Source organism: Ovis aries, chromosome 26 (genome assembly GCF_016772045.2).
Source record: "Ovis aries strain OAR_USU_Benz2616 breed Rambouillet chromosome 26, ARS-UI_Ramb_v3.0, whole genome shotgun sequence".
Classification (NCBI taxonomy): domain Eukaryota; kingdom Metazoa; phylum Chordata; class Mammalia; order Artiodactyla; family Bovidae; genus Ovis; species Ovis aries.
The window spans coordinates 28,245,267-28,268,371 of NC_056079.1; the positions used below are offsets into that span (position 1 = coordinate 28,245,267).

General features: G+C 42.8%; 1 protein-coding gene and 1 pseudogene across 2 annotated transcripts in view; one reads left to right on the forward strand and one right to left on the reverse strand.

The window, feature by feature from the left end:
• FUT10 (fucosyltransferase 10) overlaps positions 1–23,105 on the reverse strand; it is a 76,806-nt gene that overhangs the window by 15,411 nt on the left and 38,290 nt on the right. The gene's annotated exons all lie outside the window — the stretch shown is intronic.
• On the forward strand, positions 6,219–7,866 carry LOC101108106 (PC4 and SFRS1-interacting protein-like; annotated as a pseudogene).

The following is a 23,105-nucleotide window of genomic DNA, read 5'->3' on the forward strand; positions in this document are numbered from 1 at the left end:
AGGAAGTGTTTATGTGCTCTTTTTCTTCTTCAGGGGCATATACTCTTCTTTTATTATTCCCACACAAATTGGGAAAAGCAGGAGGCAACACATGTTACTAACCCCACTCTACGAAGAAAGTTTGGTTTGAGTTGTGTATCTGAAGTTAAAGATCCCTGGTGGGAACCAGAATTTTCAGAGTGGCTAATGGCAAAGGACCAGAGAGACCACTGGCCCCGCTACAATGCTGATGCTGTTGAATAACCGACTCTCGGCAGTCCCAAGACACTCACAGAAATATGACCCAGCTTACACCCAGTCCGCTTGGGAAGAGGCATGCCTTAACTCAGAAAAAAGAAATGTTCCCACACAATGTCCCCCAAAGGTCACCTGTTTTTAAAAAAAGGACCTCTACTGTAAAATGGTATGGCCCATAAAATGTGATCCCGCAAAAAGACCCCAATAGAAGGATCTAAAACTGCAGAGGAAAACAATTTAGGCCAAGGGGCTCCCTGATAATATTATCATCTGCATAGTCCATGGCTAATTCATTTCACATGAATTTTCTAGACTTATTCACAAGGCCCTATCAGATTGTTTATTTTCTGTAAGGTTTGGCGGGTTACCTAAAAATACCACACACACACTTCTGCAGACAGCCTGGCTCTTGCCACTTCAGAGGGACTCTGAGAGAGGTCCCGACTTCCAGACCCATGTTCTCCTCTCTTTTCCCACCATCTCTCTTCATGAGTCTGCTTGCCTGACCATTACATCAATTCTACGTCACGTAGCCCAGCAGTCCCCGATGTTTTTGACACTGGGCAAAACTGGTTTCCTGGAAGATACTGACCGCTGGGCAAGGACTGGTTTTGTGGAAGACAATTTCTCCATGGATTGGGGAAGGGGGGATGGTTTGGGGATGATCCTGTTCAGGGATGATCCTGTTCAGGAGTGCATGACCTGGGGCCCTCACATGCGCAGTTCACAGTAGGATTCAAGTTCCTCTGTAAATTGCCAGAATCGAGAATCAAACGCTGCTGCTGAGCAGACAGGAGGTGATAATGCAAACAATGGGGAGCAGCTGTAAATACAGAGGAAGCTTCACTCGCCAGCCTGCTGTTCGCCTCCTGCTGCCCAGCCCAGTTCCTAACACGCCCAGGGCTTAGGGACCTCTCTCGAAGATACACGTTCAGCTAGGCATCTGTGCATTCTACTTCTAAGCATGGAAATCTCTCAGACCACCCTGAACTGAACCTGTGCTGCAGGCCAGTCGATAACTTTGCAGTTCCCTTCCTAACAGCACACGGCCAGAGGCAAGAGTGCAAACAGAGTCCCACCCACCATATGGCTGAATATTTCAAGGCTATAAATCAATCTAACAGGCTGTTAAATGTTTTGTCTTCTACCTTTACCACACATACACAACTCATGATTTTTTTTTTTAAATCATGCAAAGTAACAGTTCACACCAAACATGGATAACATCTATTCAAAATGAACATCTTTCTCTACGACAAACCACGATTCTCTTTGGGGCCTGGCAGGGCATGACAAGAGGAGAAGAGAGATAACTCTTCCTCACTTGCTGACTCACCCTCACCTACTCGCTCAGACCTTGCCCTCCATTCATTCAGGACACCACAGAGGAAACACCCATTTGCTCTCCCTCCTCAGGGTCTCTCCCTCTCTGACCCCCACTGACCAGCCGCCTCAGGAAGCAATGAGTGTGTCGTCTGTAAGGGTTCTCCCCGGTTGAAAGAGCCCCCACCAAAACACGTCTGCCCCACCTTTCAAGTCCCTCAAAGGACCTTGCAGCCGAAGGCCAGGTTCAAGTTCAGGACTCTCAGGCTCCTAAGAGTTCCAGACTAGATGGCAGTGATGCCTGGACTCCCTTCCTTCCACCCTGGCTCTGTCCCACACTCTGGGGATCTTGCAAACATCGACACTGAACATTGACCTCAATCTGCAAGGCCAAGTTCCATCACGTGCGCTCTTTTCATCACTCACGCTTGGCCAGCCGCCCCCACTTGGCCCACAGAGCCCAGCTGCAGCAAAGAATCCTGCTTGTTGGTTTAGTGAGACACACCCCCCACCCCGACCCTGGACCCTCAATGTCTGAAAAAGTTTCTCAATCCCCACACTCATTGGCTAAAGTCTGTCTTTAGCAAGAACCCTGTTACGCCAGTTTAGCAAGAATCTTCCTGCCTTTGCTGTCCTCTTAGTCATTTTCTCCCTGCTGACTCCTCATTCTTGCTGGCTCTCAGTCCCCAGCTGTCTTTGCTGGACTTGGAGTTGAGCTCAGTTCTATACCGAAGTCTCTCTTTTCTACTTGACTAACTCCAATAAAATCTTCCTTGCTGTTTTTAACAAGTGTCTAGTGTAGAATTTTTCTTTTTCTTTTTTTTGGCTGCACTGTGCAGCATGTGGGATGTTAGTTCCCAAACCTGGGGATCAAACCCTCTCCTTTGGAAGCAGGGAGTCTTAACCACTGGACCACCAGGGAAGTCTCTGAAATTTTTCTTTTACACTCCACACGTTTGCAGTCACCCCCGGCTGTCTATCAAGCCCAGGAGTGCATACTAGCAGCCCAGTTTGACCTTGGGAGGATAAAGCAGAGAACAGCCCACTGCAAGGTCTGGAAGTAGGCTCCACCTTGGCCTTGGGGGCAAGGGATTCTGGGATCCTGGTGTGTGCAGTGTGATCTCAGCCAGGAAGCGTGGGCTCTGTGGGCACAGGTGAGCAAGTGACCTTGGTCTGTGGACTCTGCCCCACATGAAGGGGAACAGCTGAAGGAAGACCACATAGCCTCTTCCTGAGCAAGTATAAACATTCCAGTATCCAGATTCACGCTGCATATGATCCTCTTCAAGCACGGTTACTGGGAGGCTGGAATTCAAGCTCTGAACTACATAGATGCCTGATGTACCTTTTCTATTCCTTAAACCAAAGATACAAAGTGAAAGTGAAAGTTGCTCAGTGCTGTCCGACTCTCTGCGACCCCAAGGACTACACCGTCCATGGAATTCTCCAGGCCAGAATACTGGAGTGGCTAGCCTTTCCCTTCTCCAGGGGATCTTTCCAACCCAGGGATCAAACCCAGGTCTTTGGCAAGGATACAAAGTTGGACTTAAAACCTCTGAACAGCGACACCCAATATGGTTGGGGAGGAAGAGGAGTGACTGGAGGGGTGATCACTTCCTTTTAGCACTTTTCCTTAAAAATGACTCCTTTTTCAATGATTTATTCTAAAACAGGTCTACATAACTACTGTTGTTCCATCTCCACTGAGGTTTTTAACTAAACCTAGTTACTGATGGATCCTAAATGTATACTGTATCCAGACTGTTCCCCTAAGCTTAGACCAGATATCTAGCAGCATTCAGAAAAATTCTGCTTGGAGAGTCCAGAGACAATCACAAAGTACGGGCCTCTGACTAAATTAGCCATCTTGCTCTGAAACCCGTTCCTTTCTGGGTCTTCTTTTTCTCCATCAATGTCATCACCAAGGTTGGCTTAAAGCTCTTACAGTAAGCCAGGTGTTCTACCTTTGAGCATAATGCTTCATTTTTAAAAAATAGATCTCAGGTGCACAGAATTGGAGTTATAACCTTTGGCACATGACACACTTTAAAAGCCCAAGTATAAAGCTACAGAAACGACATCACAACGACATCACAGATATTTGGAATCTTAGCTCCAACACAGAACTCCAGAATACCTAGGAGTTGCGGCCCAGTGTACAGCCCCAGAGATCTGAGCAGTTCCTAAAGCTTTTACAAGATGGACCAATAAATAGCTTTTTATGCTCATTTTTCCTTGGAATCCCTATGAGGAACAAAACATCATGTACGTGGAAGATTTTGCCATTTTTTAAACAATTTCCACCCAAAATGGACCCAAGGTTCTCTGCAGTTACACAGGTTACACAGCCTTCCTCTCTCTTCTTGTCCTCTACTGATCCTTCAACCCCTCTGTAATCAATTCCTGTAAAAATTCCTATTGTTTGAAATGCCTAAGATAATCTTTATTCCTATCAGACTACGATTAATACATAAGTCTGTTTCCAAAACTTGAGATTTCTATCTGATTATAACTTTTATTCCAAGTTTTGCTCCGAGTTTTCCCTTGGTTTCTTTCTCCTTGATTTTTCTAAAAATGCTATCTTTCTTCACAATTCTACCCCCTTGTTACCACTTCCCAGGCTTCCATTTTCCCCTAAGAAAGCCACCTTTCTATTTAATCTCTTATTCCATCGGGTGAGGACGTGGAGGCAGGAAAAATGCAAGCCTTCTATTTAAGAAGAGAAAATATAAAATCAGAAGACGAGACTCCCTTTAAGAAAGGAACCCTCAAATTACTGGAAATCAAAAGCACATTCTTCATTCAGGTACTATGTGGAAAAGTCTCTCTCTGAGTTGCTAATAAAAATAGAATACTGATGACCTCAGTTCAGTTCAGTCACTCAGTCGTGTCCGACTCTTTGCAACCCCATGGACGGCAGCACGCCAGGCTTACTGATGACCTAGGCAGAACAAAGAATGATGAGGTAGAAGTGAAGTTCTTCCAGGAAACTCTACCTGACCATATTCTAAGTTTTATCACAAATTACAAATCTTCTTTGCTGTATGTTTGGCACAATCTGTAAAGAGATAAAGACTTTCTTGTTGCTCTAATAAAATAAAAGATTTTATTAAAGAGCCTTTACCCATCACAAATGAACACTTCTATGGCCAAAAGATATAAAAGCTAATGAAACAATGAGCAAAATATGGTTATTGTGGGAGACTGCAATAGTTCATAAATCACACCTACTGTTAATCATCTCAGCTGTAGCTAAACTTCCAGTGACCTCACTGAGTTTGTTCTCATTTCCTGCCTTGGATTAAATCATAAAGCTCAAACAACTTTTAGTTTTTGAGATAAACTATTACAATTGCTACCTCCCTGCCCCAGCTGTCTACAATAAGCTTAACAGCCAATTTAAGTACTGGACAGTTTCTAAATCTAAGTGGAAAAAAAGAAATTCAGTGTCTTTCCCAGTAATAATTAGAAAAAGTGAGGATTAGGTTCTGTGAAGACCAAGGAGAAACTGGAGCAGAAATAACACTGTGCGGTGCAGCCAAAGCTCTGCCCTCTGCCTGGGGAGACAGGAGCTGGTGTCACCAGGGCTTGATAGCACAGCCACTTTGATAAGTTCCAGAAAGTTCTGCTCAACAGGAAACTTTCATGGCCCTGGTTAGAGCTTATGGTCTCTCTCAAGGCATGTGAAGAATTTACTCTCTGATATTAAACCCACATTCAGGTGTTTCTTTGCCCCCATTCTGAATCCCACTATTGAAGGCAACGTACGTAGGGACAGGAGATACCACCACTAACTCAGAGAAATCCAGCCACTCCTAAAAGAGCAAGGTTTTACCAAACCCTCCTACTTGGAAAACATTAAGTAGGAAACTCTGTGGCTTCAAACATGAACCAAATAGGTCTCAGGTATCTTATGATTATAAACATAAATATTAAACCATTAGCTGTAATTCAACATTTCTTGTTGTTGCTCATTCAGTTGTGTCTGACTCTTCTGTGACCCCCATGGACTGCAACACGCCAGGCTCCTCTGTCCATGGGATTTCCAGGCAAGTACACTGGAGTAAGTTGCCATTTCCTACTTCAGGGGACCTTCCTAAACCAGGACTGGCAGACAGGTCTCCTGCATTGGCAGATGGATTCTTTACCACTGAGCCACCAGGGAAAGCATAATTCAACGTTCAGTTCAGTCGCTCCGTCGTGTAAGACTCTTTGCCACCGCATGGACTGCAGCATGCCAGACTTCCCTGCCCATCACCAACTCCCGTAGCTTGCTCAAACTCATGTCCATCGAGTCGGTGATGCCATCCAAATTCAACATAGAATAATACAAAGGCAAACAGCTAGGGCAGGAAAAAGAAAGGAATATTTACTTCTGACCGGTCAGACAGTTGAAAGCTGAATTTCTGATAATTACATTTTTTAAAAAATCAAGCAGGGCAGCGGTGGCGGCGATTGCTGTTCGGAGCAGTTGAGACACCTCTGCAGCAGCCGGTGGTGCAGGCAGCGTGGACGCGGGCAGGCGTGGCCGGCACCCCGAGGCATCCTCCCCGCCTCCCGCCTGCGGAGCCCCGGCCCCCGTCCACCCTCCGGGATCCCCTCGCGGTCCTCTCCGCCGCACCTCCTGGGCTTCGGAGCCTCCGCCTCACCGCTGAACCATGACTTGCGAATTCAAACCTGGGACCTCATCTTCGTCAAGGTGAAAGGTTATCCTCACTGACCAGCTCGAGTAGATGAAGTTCCTGACAGAGCTGTAAAACCACCCACAAACAAACTACTGATTTTCTTTTTTGGAACTCATGAGACTGCTTTTTTAGGCCCAAAGGATGTACTTCCTTACTCAGGAAATAAGGAAAAGTATGGCAAACCAAAAAAAAACAAAAAGGCTTTAATGAAGGTTTATGGGAGATGGATAATAATCCGAAAGTGAAAATTTCAAGTCAACAGGCATCAGCTAAACAGTCAAATCCATCATCTGATGTTGAAGAAAAAGAAACAAGTGTTTTTACAGGAAGACACCGAACATGAAGGAAAAGCCAGCAATGAATGTTACCGAAGCAATTGACGTAACCCCTCCAAAAGCTGCGGGGTGAGGGAGGAAGAGAAAGGCAGAAAAACAAGCAGAAACTGAGGAGGCCGGAGTAGCGCCTGCAGAACAGCATCTGCTGATCTAAAAGTGAGTCAGAGAGGACAGCCTCCAGCTACAGAGGCAAGATCCCAGAACCAAGAGGCAGACCCCCCAAATGGCAAAACAGCCCTGTCCTTCAGAGAGTGGCAAGGTAACTGAGGAAGACAAAAGGAAGAAAAGGGGGCAAGAGAAAAAACAACCTAACAAACAGCTTAAAAAGGATGAAGAAGGCCAGAAGGAAGAAGAAAAGCCAAGAAAAGAGATTAAAAAAAGAGGGGGAAAAGCAAGTTGAATCAAAAAGGAAAGATTTTGCCAAAACAGGGGTTACATCCACCTCTGATTCTGAAGAGGAAGGAGATGATTAAGAAGGTGAAGAGGAAAGGTGGAAGAAACTTTGAAACTGCTCATAGAGGGGATATGCTCAAAGGACAACAGGAGAAAGAAGCCGCAGATAGAAAAGGCAAGCAAGAATAGCAAATGGAAACTGAGTAACATAATAAAGATGAAGGAAAGAAGCCAGAAGTTAAGAAAGTGGAGGAGAGAGAAACATCAATGGATTCTCAGCTTCAAAGGATACATGCTGAAATTAACAATTCACGCAAAATTGATCACCTTGATGTCAACGGATGTATTGAGGCCTTGGATGAACTGGCTTCACTTCAGGTCACAATGCAACAAGCTCAAAAACACACAGAGATGATTACAATGCTACAAAAAGTACAGCGATTCAAAGTCAGGCTATCATGCAAAAGTCTGCAATATTGTATAACAAGTTTAAGAACATGTTTTTGGTTGGTGAAGGAGATTCTGTGATCACACAAGTGCTGGACAAATCCCCTGCCGAACAAACACAGCACGAGGAAGCAAATAAAACCCAAGATCAAGGGGAAGAAAGGGCCAAACAAAAAGCTAGAAAAGGAACAAACAGGTTCAAAGGCTCTAAATGGAGGATCGGATGCTCAAGACAGTAATCAACCGAAACACAATGGAGACAGTGATGAAAGCAAAGACAACCGAGGCCAATAGGAAGAAAAAGCCATCCAGTGAAGAGAGAAAGACTGCAATATCTCTGAAAGATTCTAAACTAGATAACTAGGTTGACATGCCTGGAATATAAAGAACATTTGAGAAGTTTGCAATGGTCTTCATTTGAAATATTTAGACTGCTGAAAGTTTTAAATTTTGAAAGCATAGGTTTTGATGTTTGAAACTTGTTTTGAGGGAGTAATCTCCTTATCTTTGTTTAAAAGTGACTAAACACTGCTAATTGTACTTGGTGCAATATTAACAGCTACATTATACAGTGATGTGAGGGGAAGTTCACTTAGGAAATGTGAAACTGCTCTTCCAGACTTTGGTTGTAGTATATTTTCATTTTGTGTGCGTATGTTAATGTGCAATTGATAGTAGAAAAAAGTTACATTTTTAAAACTGCTACTTGTATAAACCTTTCCTCTTTTCCCAGATACTATGGGTTTTGTGCACAGTTTTTTTTACAAATGTTGGATTTACCAGACTGTCTTTTCACTGTTGTGGGTTTTGTAGAATTTAAGCATTTTTATGGTTGATAAAATGTTACGTCCATACAAGCACTCACTCCCTCCTTTCTTTTATCCAAAGTCGATTTTAATCTCAGTCTACCTTGTGCTACATTATCCTGCTGCTTTGTAACAATGTGCAGTCTGTACGTCTTTTTGTATGACAACTAGATACCCAATTGACATTGAACTGACAATTCTAGGAGGTGCGAAACTCATGTTAACTTCTGAAGGTAATTTAGTTTTGTGGCTGAGAAGTCAGTGAAAGTCACATGAGTTTCCTGCAGTAAGCAGTAGTGTACGTAGGGATGAATTTGGCTTTTAGGGTTCAACCATTTAAGATCCTTTACAGGTAGTAGTAGCTGAAACTGAAAACTAAATGATAAAAGTTTATTTTTGAGAAATGTCTCGAGTTTCTGAATTTTTTAAAAAGTCCCACTCATTAAAGAAGTCATTAAGTATTTTTTTAATTGGAAAAAATGCAATCCATAATGCTTTTTTGCAATAAATAAAAATAAATACTATATAAGGAAACTAACATATTTGAAAACATGGCTGTATGAGAAGGGAATTTTTATTTCTAATGCATACATGTGACAGGATTGCAAAAAGCTAGTTACTCCGAGGCAGTAGACCAAAGTAAAGAAGCTGTCTGTATATTCATGTATATGGAGTAAATGAGAGTGAACCAAGGTTAACACAAAGTTTAAGAACAACCTTAACAAACAGCATTTCTAAGATATTCTGAATACTAGGCCAGCTGGTGCTTTGCAGTAGCTTAAAAGATGCTTCCCATGTTTGAAAACTAGGAATACAGGGGAAAAGGCTTCATACCAGTGTTTGCATGTGACATGCATTGCATGCTTTGACCTCTGGGGTAATTGTTTTTCATCTTTATGAAAACTTGGAATCATTTCAGTAATTGGAGTTTTGCTTTTGAGAGGTCTTATAATGGAACTAGGACCCACTGTTTTGAGGGAACTCTGGCTATTATATCTGTTTGGTCCTTGCACAATTTAAACTTGGACAAATTTATTCTAGTTAAGCCACAAGTGTCAACATGTAAACTTGTTTTGATTAAAGAATTTTTCTATCAAAAAAAATATCAAGCAATTTAAAAAAATCTAATTATTAACTCAGGGTAAACAAGAAAAGTAATCAGTATACTGATTCATCCATGAATATCATTTGGATGGCTATATAATGCATGGTGAGCATTGGTCTATCAAATACAATAATAAAAGTGGAAGACAAGGATACTAAAAGGGGAGTGTGTATGTGTGTGTTGAGCAACAAGAGGTAAAAGAATAAATCCTGATCTTCCAAGATGGAGTCAGAAGTTAATGCCTAACATTGAAAAATTATGAAATAGTCAATATCCCTGTGTTACTTAGGCTTCTCACTTGGCTCAGTGGTAAAGAATCTGCCTGCCAATGCAGAAGACCCAGGAGATGCAGGTTCCATCCCTGGGCCAGGAAGGTCCCCTGGAGGAGGAAATGGCAACCTACTCCAGTATTTTTGCCTGGAAAATTCCATGGGCAGAGGAACATGGGGTCTCAAAGAGCCAGACACAGCTCAGTGACAGCATGCGTGCCCCATGTTATAATACTCAGAGATCTGGTGGTAGTAACCAAAGCAGTCAGATGACAGTCTTGAGTGGTCACATCAGGAGATAGCGACTCGCGGTCTAAATGTGGAATATGTATGGCTTTCATAAAAATTAAAATGAAGTGAACAAAAGATTTATGTAAGAAACAGTATCTTCCTCCTCATCCCTTAGGCACCCAGATCCCTCTCCTGTGTTTATGATCCACATTTTATAAAAAGGGCTTCCCAGGTGGCACTAGCAATAAAGAATCTGCCTGCCAATGCAGGAGACGTGGTTTTGCTGTCTTGGGAAGATCCTCTAGAGAAGGAAATGGCAACCCACTCAGTATTCTTGCCTGGAGAATTGCCCAGACAGAGGAACATGGCAGGCTACGGTCCATGCGGTTGAAAAGAGTCGGGCACAACTGAGCACACACACAGACACACACATACATGTTCGCACGTGTGTGACTTTTTAAAGATGGAAGGATGAATGGGAGGAACTAGGAAAGGAAGGAAGGGAGTCACATTTAATTGAGTCCAGGAAAAATAAATTATAAGATGTACTATTATTTTTTGTGTCACTAAGAAAAATATTTGGGGACTTTTCTGCCAATGACGTTAGACATTCTCTCCAATGGTTAAGACTCTGCTCTTCCACTGCAGGGAGGCACAGGTTTGATCCCTGATCCACCTGCCACAAGGTGTGCCAAAAATAAAGAAAAGAAAAATATTTCCAGTTAAACTGTTGATACAATGCTTCCACATATTGAGAATTTTTATTTATACTTACTAAAAGAACCCTTTCAGATTTTCTCATACCTTTTTTATCACCTATCACTCCTGTTAATATTGTGAGAAATATAGAGGTGAAAATTTAAGTATCTAACACACTTTCACAGAGTCCAGCTCTCTGAATCACTTTCCAATCTCTGAAGTCTCTTTTTGAACACACTATTTTGCTCTGCGCCGTTGAGACTGCTGGCAATCCTAATACAACGCTGCAAGTCAAATACAACTCAGTTAAAAAGAAAAAAAGGTTGCTGGCAATACAGACTGCTTAAAAAATGCTCCACTACTGTCTCCAAGATTTTTCTCCCAAACCACTGACACCCATTCCCAACTTTTGATGCCGATGCTTTCTCGATGCGACCAGAAGCTGTCAAAGAAAGGCTTCTGACACCCCCTTAACTCACATTTTCCTCAAATGACCCTTCGCTGGTTTGGGGATGGAAACATCCACCAGCTGCTGTGGTCCCCTCATGCCAGACGGAAGGACGGCCCCATCCATGCCCACACAGACTGTCTCAGCTGCACCACTGGTGATGCTCCATGGACTGAAGGAAGACTGGAAATGCACGTGGCCACCTGATGCGAAGAGCTGACTCACTGGGAAAAACCCTGATGCTGGGAAAGATTGAAGGCAGGGAGAGAAGGGGGTGACAGAGGATGAGACGGTCAGATGGCGTCACCGAGTCAATGGACATGAGTTTGAGCAGACTCCGGGAGATGGTGAAGGACAGGGAAACCTGGCGTGCTGCAGTCCATGGGGTCGCAAAGAGTCGGACACGACTTAGCGACTGAACAACAGAAACGCAAAATACTTGCTGATTTCAGGGATGTTAAATTTGAAAAAGAACAATGCTCCTTCTGCTCTTTTTCTACAACAGGCTAAATTGCTACTGCCAATGGACCTGAGGAGGAGAACCCATCTGAAAGATGAGTTTTCCAAACTGCCCTACTCCTCATTCCATTCTTTCCTATTCAATTATTTCATGGTCTTCTGTATAGGCCTGAACTATAGCTTTTCTCACACTCAACTATAATTATGTGAGCACCTGTACAGCACCCCCAGCAGACAGAGGGGCTTTCGAGGAACCATGTCCTATTTCATCTTTGCTGTGGAACCTAACATAGTATCTTGGATATAGCAGGTACTCAAAGATATTTGGGAAATAAATATAAATACATTTTGGTCTTATTTTACATGAGCTTATTTGGGCAAGAAGAGGTAGTGAAAGAGAAAGAAGTAAAAGTAAAAATCCAGTGTTGGGACTTTCCTGGTGGTCTAGTGGTTAAGAGTCTGTTTGCCAGTGCAGGGGACAGGGGTTCTATCCCTGGTCCAGGAAGATCCCACGTGCTGCAAGGCAACTAAGCCTGTGCACCGCAACTACTGAAGCCCAAACTTAAGGGCCTGTGCTCTGCAACGGAAGAAGGCGCCACACTGAGAAACCCACACGGTGCAACTATAGAGTAGCCCCTGCTCGCTGCAACTAGACAAAAACTGCACAGTCAAAGACTTAGCACAGCCAAAAATAAACAAATAAATGTTTCTTAAAAAAAACAGCGTGTTAACGACAAGCATGTGTCAAGGGAATAGAGCTCAAATGTGGAACCACTGAGAATTATAAAAAAGAAATCTTTCATACAAGTGTCATTGGCAAATTATTAATATATCAGTCCCATCACAAGCAAACAAGAATTTCAGTTCACAATCCTAGACGTCTGATTTCATGACTTGCATCATCACCCAATGACGTCAACAGGTTTCTGTAAACATAAACGTATTAAGTTAGGGAGAAAGAGATGAAATGATGAGAAAAATCACTACATCATCTTAGGACTTTTCTCCTGCCTCATTTGCTCTGACAAGTAGAGCAATTTTATTTTAATTACTTATGACAACACTTCATGATAGACTAGTGATACTACCGCTCATTAAAAAAAATAAATAATAACAAAGTCTTTGTAACACTTTAGCATCCAGTTATTAACTCTTTGCAAAAAAACCAAAAAACTGACAGAGCCAATGATTTGAGAAAGGATTAGTGAGTTATAAAAATTAAACATGGAATACTGGACTTCCCTAGTCTGGTACAGTGGATGGCAGTCTGCCTGCCAATGCCAGGGACACGGGTTCAATCCCTGGTCCGGGAAGATTCCACATGCCTCAAGGTAACTAAGCATGTGCACCCCAACTACTGAGCCCCAGCTCTAAAGCCCATAAGCTGCAACTGCCTAGTCTGTATGCCTCAAGCCGGTGCTTCACAACAAGAGAAACCACCACAATTATTAGAGAGCACCCCACTCACTGCAACTAGGGAAAGCCCTCCAAGCAACAAAGAACCAGCACAACCAAAAATAAATACATTTTTTAAATGGGATCATAAGGAAATACTAAAGAACTAGGCTCTTAGCTGAGTTTCCATACAAATGTTTCAGGCGGAGGTCGTGTGTGCACGCCCAGCGGCTCAGTCGTGTGTGACTCTCTGTGACCCCATGGATTGTAGCCCACCAGGCTCCTCTGTCCATGGGACTATCCTGGCAAGCATACATGAGTGGGTTGCCATTTCCTTCTCCACAGGTAGAGCTCTATAGAATTCCATGCTGACCACATTTTCATCAGTGTTTATTCTAATGAAACATCTTAGCAGTCGGCCACGGAAAATGATTAAAACTCATTCTAATCCTGAGCTCATGCAAACTCCATGAGATTATAGCTGGCAAGTTAAATCAATAAGCCAAGTGTCTAAAGTCTTTTCTGAGCTTTATACAAATCAGATGTATAAATAAGCAATAAATAAGATTTTATTGAAAACAGAGCAAATTCTCAATTTGCTGTTTGAGCTTGCAAAATTTAATTATCCATTTTCATTTTGTTTCAAAATTTTCACATGTTAAAAGAATTTAAACTTTGAGGGGAAATTGGTGTAGCCTTGTTGAGGCCCATTTGGCAGTGTGTACCAAAATTTAATTTAATTTATCCATTGACACAATAACTCCATTATCAAATATCTAGAGTAGTAAGAGTACATATGGGCAAAGACAGATGTATGTTCGTGGTAATGTAACAGAAAAACAGCAACCTAAATAGCCATGGACAGGAAAATGGTTAAGTAAATGTAGGTACTGCCATACTACTGAATCAACATAACTTTAGACATAATGAAGTAAACTGATATAGTCTAATGTGAAAAAATTCTTTAAAACACATGTTTAAATGGAAAAAAACAATATATATCTATGGTATGATTCAGTTTAAGGAAAAAAACAAGACAAAACTACAGGCTGAATTCAATTATACATAAAAATTCTAGAAGGAAAATCTAACTGGGGAAGGGATTGAGAAAGTAAGGTTGAATGTTTTCGCTTGCTATATTTATTGTTTAAATTGTGTCAGTGATTTGTTCATGCCTTAATTGTGTACATTTTGAAAACCAAAAAAATTAAAGGCAGGACTTTCCTGGTGATCCAGTGGCTAAGACTCCAAGCTTCCAAGGCAGGGAACAAGGGTTTGATCCCTGGTCAGGGAAATAAGATCCCACATGCTGCACAGCAGAGCCAAAAGGGTTCTTTTCTTTCTTTTTTTTTTTTTTTAAGGGAAAAAATGAGACACCTCTCTGAAGAGAAGCATTAAAAAGCCTCACAAATTCTGTATAGCACATAAAGGCTCCCAAATCAGAGCCCAGAACTGCCACCTCACCCCAGTGCTACTTTTGAAAGATTTCCGTTGGAATCCAGTGTGCTTACAAGAGCATTATATTTCAGAATTTATGTTGGAAATTATGTGACTCAGTCAACTGCCAAGAATTTCATCTGCCCCAAAAGGAAAGCAGGCAGATTACAGCTTCCTTGACCATCAACAAGTGAACGTGTTCAGCTAACATCCAGTGAATGAATTACTTCAGATATAAAAGAGAGATTGGCACACATCCTCAGAGAAGCCACCTTAGGGCAGAGCCTTGTAATTCAGTCGAAAAAGTGGTTGGATTTTTAAAATTAAACACATCAAAATAATCAAGCTGGAGCCCATCAAACCAAGCATCTTGAAATAATAATAATTATTATTATTTTAATGGTAATCTTTGTGCTTTCAATAGGGCTTCACAATTTTTGACCACATTGAAAAGGATTAAATGCTGGCAGTGCTGGAGCTCTTAAAGGAGTATTCTGGAAAGAAGAAAAGTAATGAAACATAACACGTCCTTAATAAAATAAGGAACTAAGCTATAAAAAGTATTTTTTTACAAAAATCAGTTGAGTTCAGGGCGCTGTGATGACCTAAAGGGGTGGGACGGGGGTGGGGGTGGGGGGAGGGAGGCTCTAGAGGGAGGGGATATATGTATATACTTATGGCAGATTCATGTTGTTGTATGGCAGAAACTAACACAACATTGTAAAGCAATTACTCCCCAATGAAAAATTTTAAAAATAAACAAAATTTTTAAAAATCAGTTGAAACCGGGTAAGTGACACAAAGCCAGCAAGCCCTCCAACTGCAAGGCCTGCAGAGGGTTCTCCTGGAGCCGGGTCCTTGGAGCTGAGATTCAAGGTGAAGAAGCCTAACATGTCCCTTTTTCTTGCCCTTCGTCTGCTGTTTAGATGCTCCCTCCCCTGGCAGCCGAATCTTCACCGTCTCTAGCACAGAAGCTAGGGTGAGCCACTCATCCCAACTTGCCTGGGGCATCTCCAGTTTTACCAGTGAAAATACGGTACCCTAGGAACTACCTGGTTTAGCCAGGTCTTTCCCTAGTGGCTCAGAGGTTAAAGCGTCTGGCTCCAATGCGGGAGACCTGGGTTCGACCCCTGGGTCGGTAAGATCCCCTGGAGAAGGAAATGGTAACTCACTCCAGTATTCTTGCCTGGAGAATCCCATGGATTCTGGCTTACAGAAGGCACAGGGGAATTTTCTGGAGTGGGTAAATGCTCTATATCTTAACTAAATAAGTTGCAACCAACTGCTGACTTAAAATGTGTGCATTTGTTATATGTACACTTAACCTTCCAAGACTTTATTTCTATTTTATTATTGGAGTATAACTGTTATACAATGTAGTGTTGGTTTCTGCTGTACAATCAAACTAATCAGCTCTGTGGATACATAAATCACCTCCCTCTTGGACCTCTCCCCTAACCACCCCCATCCCCCCTACCCAGGTCATCACGGAGCTATATATAGCAGCTTCCCTCCAGCTATTTATTTTACACCCGGGGTCGCTAAGAGTAGGGCACGACTGAGCGACTTCACTTTCACTTTTCACTTTCATGCATGGAGAAGGAAACGGCAACCTACTCCAGTATTCTTGCCTGGAGAATCCCAGGGACAGAGGAGCCTAGTGAGCTGCTGTCTATGGGGTCGCACAAAGTCGGACACGACTGAAGCGACTTAGCAGCAACAGCAGCAGTGTATACATGACATGAGCTGATTTTAAAAATAAGAGTGAGGGACTTCCCTGGCAGTCCAGCAGATAAGACCCCGCGCTTCTGCTGCAGAGGGTGCAAGTACGCTCCCTGGTGGGGGAACTAAGATCCCACATGCTGCGTGGTGGAGCCAAAAAAAAAAAAGAAGAGCCGGATCTTCCATCATCCAAAGGACGCAGGATAGACCGGAGCAACATCTTTTAGGGATGCTGTTGGAGCGCTCCCTGAAGCTTGAGGAAGGTCGAAGTTCCAGGGTCACTCTCAGCTCTACACTTACAGGAAGCTAGGGCAGCAGCCCGTTACCCCAATCCCTGTGAAAAATCAATTCAAAATTCACTCCAAGCTTGTGCAGCCCTCCATTACAGGAAATTGTACAGATTCCTTCTCTGGTAATATCGAAAGAAAAGCAGGGCCACTGTTCTCCCCTTCTGCAGTGTTTTGCTGTTGTTATAACCATGAACTCATCAAAAGACTAGAAGACCCGGGGCACAATAGAAAAGGAGGCGGGATAGATTTGAGTGCCTTCTGAACAATGCACTAGGGCAGCCCAACATAAACAGAGATAATCCCGACTATGGGAACCTAATCTACTGAAAATGCGTGAGATGGCTTTTGCTTAGGAGGTGGTCTCCGTTCTGACCCTGAGGTCTTATCTACTCACTTCGAGGAAACATCTGAGAGTTGGTGAGATACTAGGGGATGGAGGCACAGGCCTTCAGGATGGAGGGATGGGGTACCTCAGGGGGACCAGAAAAGTCAAACCGGTGCCCTTCAGCCAATCATGAAGTGACCCTACCCTTCACAACCTCGAGTATTTGGTTTTTTAGAATATTATCTTGCCCTGCTCCCAGGAAACCATCACTTTTCAGTTCTCTGTCTCTTCCTTGATTCTAACGAGGCCCAGAGATCTGGGAGGCGCTACAAGTTGTTGGCATCTGAGGCTGGAATGGATGGACTCTGCCTTATTGCTGGGCAACCCTGAGACAGCTATGACCTTGCAAGGCCCACAGGAGGGGAGGCTCTGCCTCCTGGTGGTGAACGGGGAAGGAGACAGCAGTCCAGCCGGCTGTAGCTCCCATGAACTTGCACTGGAAACTTCTCAAGCAAAAAGCCAGAAGTTCTCCCACTTGCTCCGTACCTGGCGAGGGATAAGAGACGCCTGAGCCTCTGGTGTGTGCGTGCATGTACGCTGCCATGTGCCAGATGTCTGCTGGTTCCTGCTAGCCAGTAAAGCAGCTCCTCGCACTGCACCCGCAGAGCCAAACGTCTTCCCAGAATTATTTCCCGACTGGGAAATGGAAAGTAACTGGGTTGACTCTCCCATCTGCTGGTATGTAATGAAGTCTGGTCCACAGCCGAGATCCTGGCCCCAGGGGAACATGAGAGACAGTCCTGGAGCTGAGCGGGCATGCAGGGGCCCCAGCGCAGCGTCATCTGTCCAGGCGGACCCCTCGGGCCAGCCGCCTGGCGCTGATGACCACCCCGGACCCCATTTCACTCAGGTTTCCTACCATATCCTCAGGTCCCCTCCCGTCTAATAACGAGCCGTGGATAGCGGCTGGGTTTTACAGTCCAGGCCATTCAGGTGCCAAGCCTTGAAAATAAATCCTCCCCCAGTAACTTGGAGCTAGTGCTCAGGAAAAATAATGGCACCAGAGAGATATCTTTGAGCTCGCATGAAAGGAGTGAGAGGATTAGAATCGGTGAATGACGTTATGAGAAAAATAGCACTTTCGCTGATCCAAGGTACATAAGAAAATTAAGAGGGGATAACACAAAATCAGGATGAAGGAGAGAGACAGGGAAATACCGAAGTAGTGTCTAATCTACAGCACAGCTGGAACGAGGCCAAGATGAACCATGGAGTAGTATTTCTACTAATCTGCTCCCTCGCAGATACGCTGAAGAGGATGCGCTTACAGAACGGCTCTGTCTCAGACTGAAAAACTGCACAGCGCTGTTAATCAGAAAAGGAGACTTTAGACAGTCTTCATTTGGGGTTTAAAACAATAACAGGCCAAACGAAGAGGGAGTAATCTAGAGCAGCGGTCCCCAACCTTTTCAGCATCAGGAACCGACTTCATGAAAGACAATTTTTCCACAGACTGGTTGGCGGCGGGGGTGAGGGGGAGGGGCAGGGGATGATTTCGGGATGATTCAAGCACATTACATTTATTGTGCCCTTTATTTCTATTATTATTACATCAGTTCCACCTCAGATCATCAGGCCTTAGGTCCCTTAGATAAAGGTTAGGGACCCTTTATCTAGAGGACTATGTCATGACCAGCTCTAAATAAAGCACGTGTGAACGTCACTAAGCACATTAGAGACTCTTGAAGCTCAAAATTCTTAGTTGTACTTGATCAGCATTCGCCGTTCACAGCTCAGAACAGGCATTTAACCGCTTCCAACCAATTCTGGATGGACATCGGGTCACACCTCCTCGTGGGTGTTCTACAGGCCGAGGGAGCCATTCTGACAGCTAACATTGGAGCAATGATTAAATAACAAGTGTTTAGTCGCTCAGTCATGTCCAACTCTTGCGCCTCCATGGACTGTAGCCTGCCAGCTTCCTCTATCCATGGGATTTCCCAAGCAAGAATGCTGGAGTGGGTTGCCATTTCCTTCTCTAGGGGATCTTCCCAACCCAGGGATTGAACAAGTGTCTCCTGCATTGGCAGGCAGATTCTCCACCACTGAGGCCCCCAGGGAAGCCCTAAATAACAGTGTGCCACACTTAAAACCCATCCTTACTGACTACACATCTTCATTATCTTTAAAGATCCGAGACAGGAAAATCCTCCACCAGCAGTGAAACTCTCGACCTTTAAAATCAACATTACCAAGCTACTTTCTTGAAGAAGCCTTCAACCTATCTTCAAAGACATGGAAGAACCAAGGAAAGCAAAAGTGAAGCCCTGGGAATAAAGAGTACACCAGCATGAAGTTTAAAAAGTCCTCAAAAACACAGCAATGACTCTACCACTGGAACGGCCATTTGATCTGGTCAATTCACTCTCCAACCTCAGAGCCACGCAAAGCAAGATAGGAAATACTGGCCAGCCAATCACAGGCCTAAGAGTCCATCCCAATGGGAAAAAAAAACATCACTATGAATTTTTAGAACACTGGTTATTTACAAAGGAATGGGAAGAAAAATATTACCAGATACAAAAAGGTAATAACCTAATATGAAGGTGAACCCAATTCCAGAGTGTTCTCAGCTAGTACAATACTTACGGTATCTTTCCTTCAAACACAGAAAACTGCACCAAAATCAGAAATCCAATGTCCCTTAATTAAATGAGCCTGTGTGACTGACTGGAAAAAGAATCAGAATGACAGTGGACTTCTAGAAAACACTGGTGCAAATCTTCCAAAATTCTGAAGGAGGATAAACTTGCCCTACACAGACCCTTTAATGTTAAACTTTATTTATGTACCTAAAATTCATTTGTTTTATACATACAAACATTCTGCCTACATAGATAGGTATATATATCTATGGAAAACTGCTAAAATAAAGTAAATGATAATTAATACAAATTAAGCAATCACTTGAAGACAATTATTAGCTCCAGGTAAAAATATCCAAAAGGGAAATGTAAGATGATATAGTGCTTAGAAATTATTTAAAATGATTAGGAGGGCAAAGAGAAATGTGGGGATGGTCAAATACAAATTGGAGAAGACTGATGACTGCTGAAGCCGGATGAGAAGCGCAAAGATGAAAACTTAAAATTCGAACGATTATATAGTAAACAATGATTTCTGATGTCATTAAAAATAAACTAAATAACTATCTCAAGAAATACAAGTATGCACATATTATTTAGAAATATGAACACAAATTCCAGGAAAGCTATAGGAAACAGAAGTACAGGGGAGAGGGAAAGAGAACTTTTTTTAATTAAAAAGTTTAGAAGATGTGATATACAGTGGAATATTACTCAGCCATAAAAAGGAATGAAATAATGCCATTTGCAGCAACGCACATGGACCTACAGACTGTCATACTTAAAAGTTAATTCAGAGAAAGACAAATGTCATACAACAGCAGTCAATGTGAAATCTAAAAAAGGGAACAAATGAACTCATCTACAAAACAGAAACTGAGTTACAGATGTAGAAAACAAACATGGTACCAAGGGGTAAGGCAGGGGAAGGATAAATTGGGAGACTGGGACTGACAGATACACACTATCATATGTAAAATAAATAACTGATAAGGACCTACTGTATACCATAGGCATATACCCTCAGAGTATTGAGGAAATGGCAAACATATAGATTCATTTCCCCAGTTGAATAAACAGCCGTTAAGAAGAACTCAACTCAATATTCTGTAATGACCCATACGGGGGAAAAAAAAAAAAACTAAAAAAGAAGGGATATATGTACATGTATAACTGACTCACTTTGCTGTGCTGTACACCTGAAACTAACAAAACATTGTAAATAAATTACACTCCATGGGATTTTCTAGGCAAGAATACTGGAGTGAGCTGCCATTGCCTTCTCCAGGGGATCTTCCCAACTCAGGGATCGAACCAGGGTCTCCTGCATTGCAGACAGACGCTTTACCGCCTGAGCCACTAGGGAAGCCCAAAATTTTCTTAAACATCTCTTAATACTATCTCATTTTTTAAATTGCTTATGCATTACTTTGGTAAAAGGAAATGGCAACCCACTCCAGTACTCTTGCCTAGAAAATTCCATGGATGGAAGAGCCTGGTGGGCTACAGTCCATGGGGTCGCAAAGGGTCAGACACAACTGAGCGACTTCACCTTTGCTTTGGTAAAAACAAAACTCTTTATCCTCATAAGTTATTTTTTGTTATAGTTGTATATAATTTCAATATCTTCTTCCCATTATTTATGTAATGCAAATTAAAAATTAAGGGGTGACATTTGAACATAAAAAAGCATAACTAGAAATGATAAGAATTCAATAGCTGTTTTCATTATGAGGTTTGACTGTACATACTGCCCTCTAGTGTCAAGTCATGGGAAATCATCTCAAATTTTATAAACTATCAGCCTGTTCAGCTGCTCAGTCGTGTCTGACTCTGTGACCCCATGGACTGCAGCACGCCAGGCTTCCCTGTCCATCACCAACTCCCGGAGCTTGCTCAAACTTGTGTCCAAGTCAGTGATGCTATCCAACCATCTCATCCTCTCCCGTCTCCTTCTCTTCCTGCCTTTAATCTTTCCCAGCATAAGGGTCTTTTCCAATGAGTCAGTTCTTTGCATCAGGTGGCCAAACTATTGGAACTTCAGCTTCAACATCAGTCCTTCCATTCAGGACTGATTTCTTAAATTCACTTAAATCTTCAAATGTCACATGCTCTCTTAATCTTGGATCTTCTAGCCTCTCCATGGAGTAAGTCTCCTATTTCTAGGACCCAATCAGGTTTGGACTATTAATTTTACAGTCTGGCTTCATTATAGATTCAATAGGTTTTGATAGGCGGGTCCTGGAACCTAGTCATGATTAATGGGGAAATGTGTCCTGAATTCTTAACAACTATTTATTCAACTGGGGAAATGAATCTATATGTTTGCCATTTCCTCAGTATTTTGAGGGTATATGCCTACAAAATCAAATATAATGCTGACAGAAGTCTGACACATAGATGCTCAAAAAGCAATGCGTAAGTCCAGCAAGTGACTGATTGCAGAACTCATTTTGCTATTTGTGGGCAATTTGGAGGAATGAAGTGTCTCATATGCAAGTGTTCACTGTTGTCATGAATAACCGCTTTAAACCAAATATTTAAGGAATATGGACAAGGCAACACAGAGAATGTGATCAAAATCATTTCTGGAGAGAAAATGGAGAGAGGAAATGATGGAAGGTCCCCCTTGACACTCTCCATCCCCTCTCAAAAGAAAAAAAACAAAACCCAAGAACACTCACTTTTCACCACACTTTTGCAATGAAAAGAATGCACTTTCTTCCTAAACTTTTATTTACTCCTTGATAAAATCACCCACCTTTCCTTGCCAAAACACTGACACACTGTGTGTCAGTCTCTCGACACATATTCAGTTCCAAGATTTGTTCCTCTGCCTTTAGATAAGGGAGGGAGCCCTGTGGTTCCCCCAACTCCAACAGTTTTCTGTTTCTGGAGTGGCTGCCCCCTCCTGTCCCCTCCTCGCTCTGCTGATCACAGAAGCATGCTCTTGGACCTGAGTGTTCGATCCTGCTGTGTCAGCACTACAGCAGCGTGGCCTGGGCTCTCCGGAGAAGCACCCTCTTCTAATCTTCATCCTCCAACAGCTCTATTCAAGGTCAGACTTTTTTTTACCTAGCTCAAGGTCATTCTGATGTTAGCTCCTAACCCATGAGCAGAGATCCTATTTCCTACATCGGTATCCCTTTTTGAGGGGGTGGGGGCACTTGGAGCTGCACGCAGGATCTTAGTTCCCCGGCCAGGGGTCGAACCTGCACCCCCTGCAGTAGAAGGGCAGAGTCTTAACCAAGGGATGTCCCCTATCAGTACTCCCTTGATAAACATTTTGACCAAGAGCACCGGATGATGGATTTGTACCCACCCGTGGAAAATCAGAATGATAATCCTTGCAAAACTTCTGCCCTTCGCAAACATGCCATACAGAACTTGGACATTTCAGATTCTGAGTTCTTTGTTGGCAACTGTAGATCATAACCTGTCAGTTACATTGCAAATTTTTTGTTTTTTCTTTTTCTTCTTCCAGTTTAATGAGATACGATAGATTCACTGCGCTGTATAAGTTTACAGCATAATGATTTGACTTATGTACATCATGGAATGATTACCCCCAAGCTGAGTGGAGCTCCATCATGTCACAGAGATTAAATTGCAGTATTTTATATTTATGGCACACTTGCTTTCCCGAAAGTCAACAAGTTCATAAACAGGGATAATAGTTTCTAGTATAAACACTGACTCTACCAACACGACACATAATCTGTGCCATGAAAAGGCTCTGTCTGCTTCTCTTTAGGCACAAGAAGTTTTTTTTTTAAAGGCCGTTGCCAAAGTCTTCAAGAAGTCACCAGAGTATCTGAGAGAGAATGTGGGTTTCTGAGCCAAGGGAGTTAGGA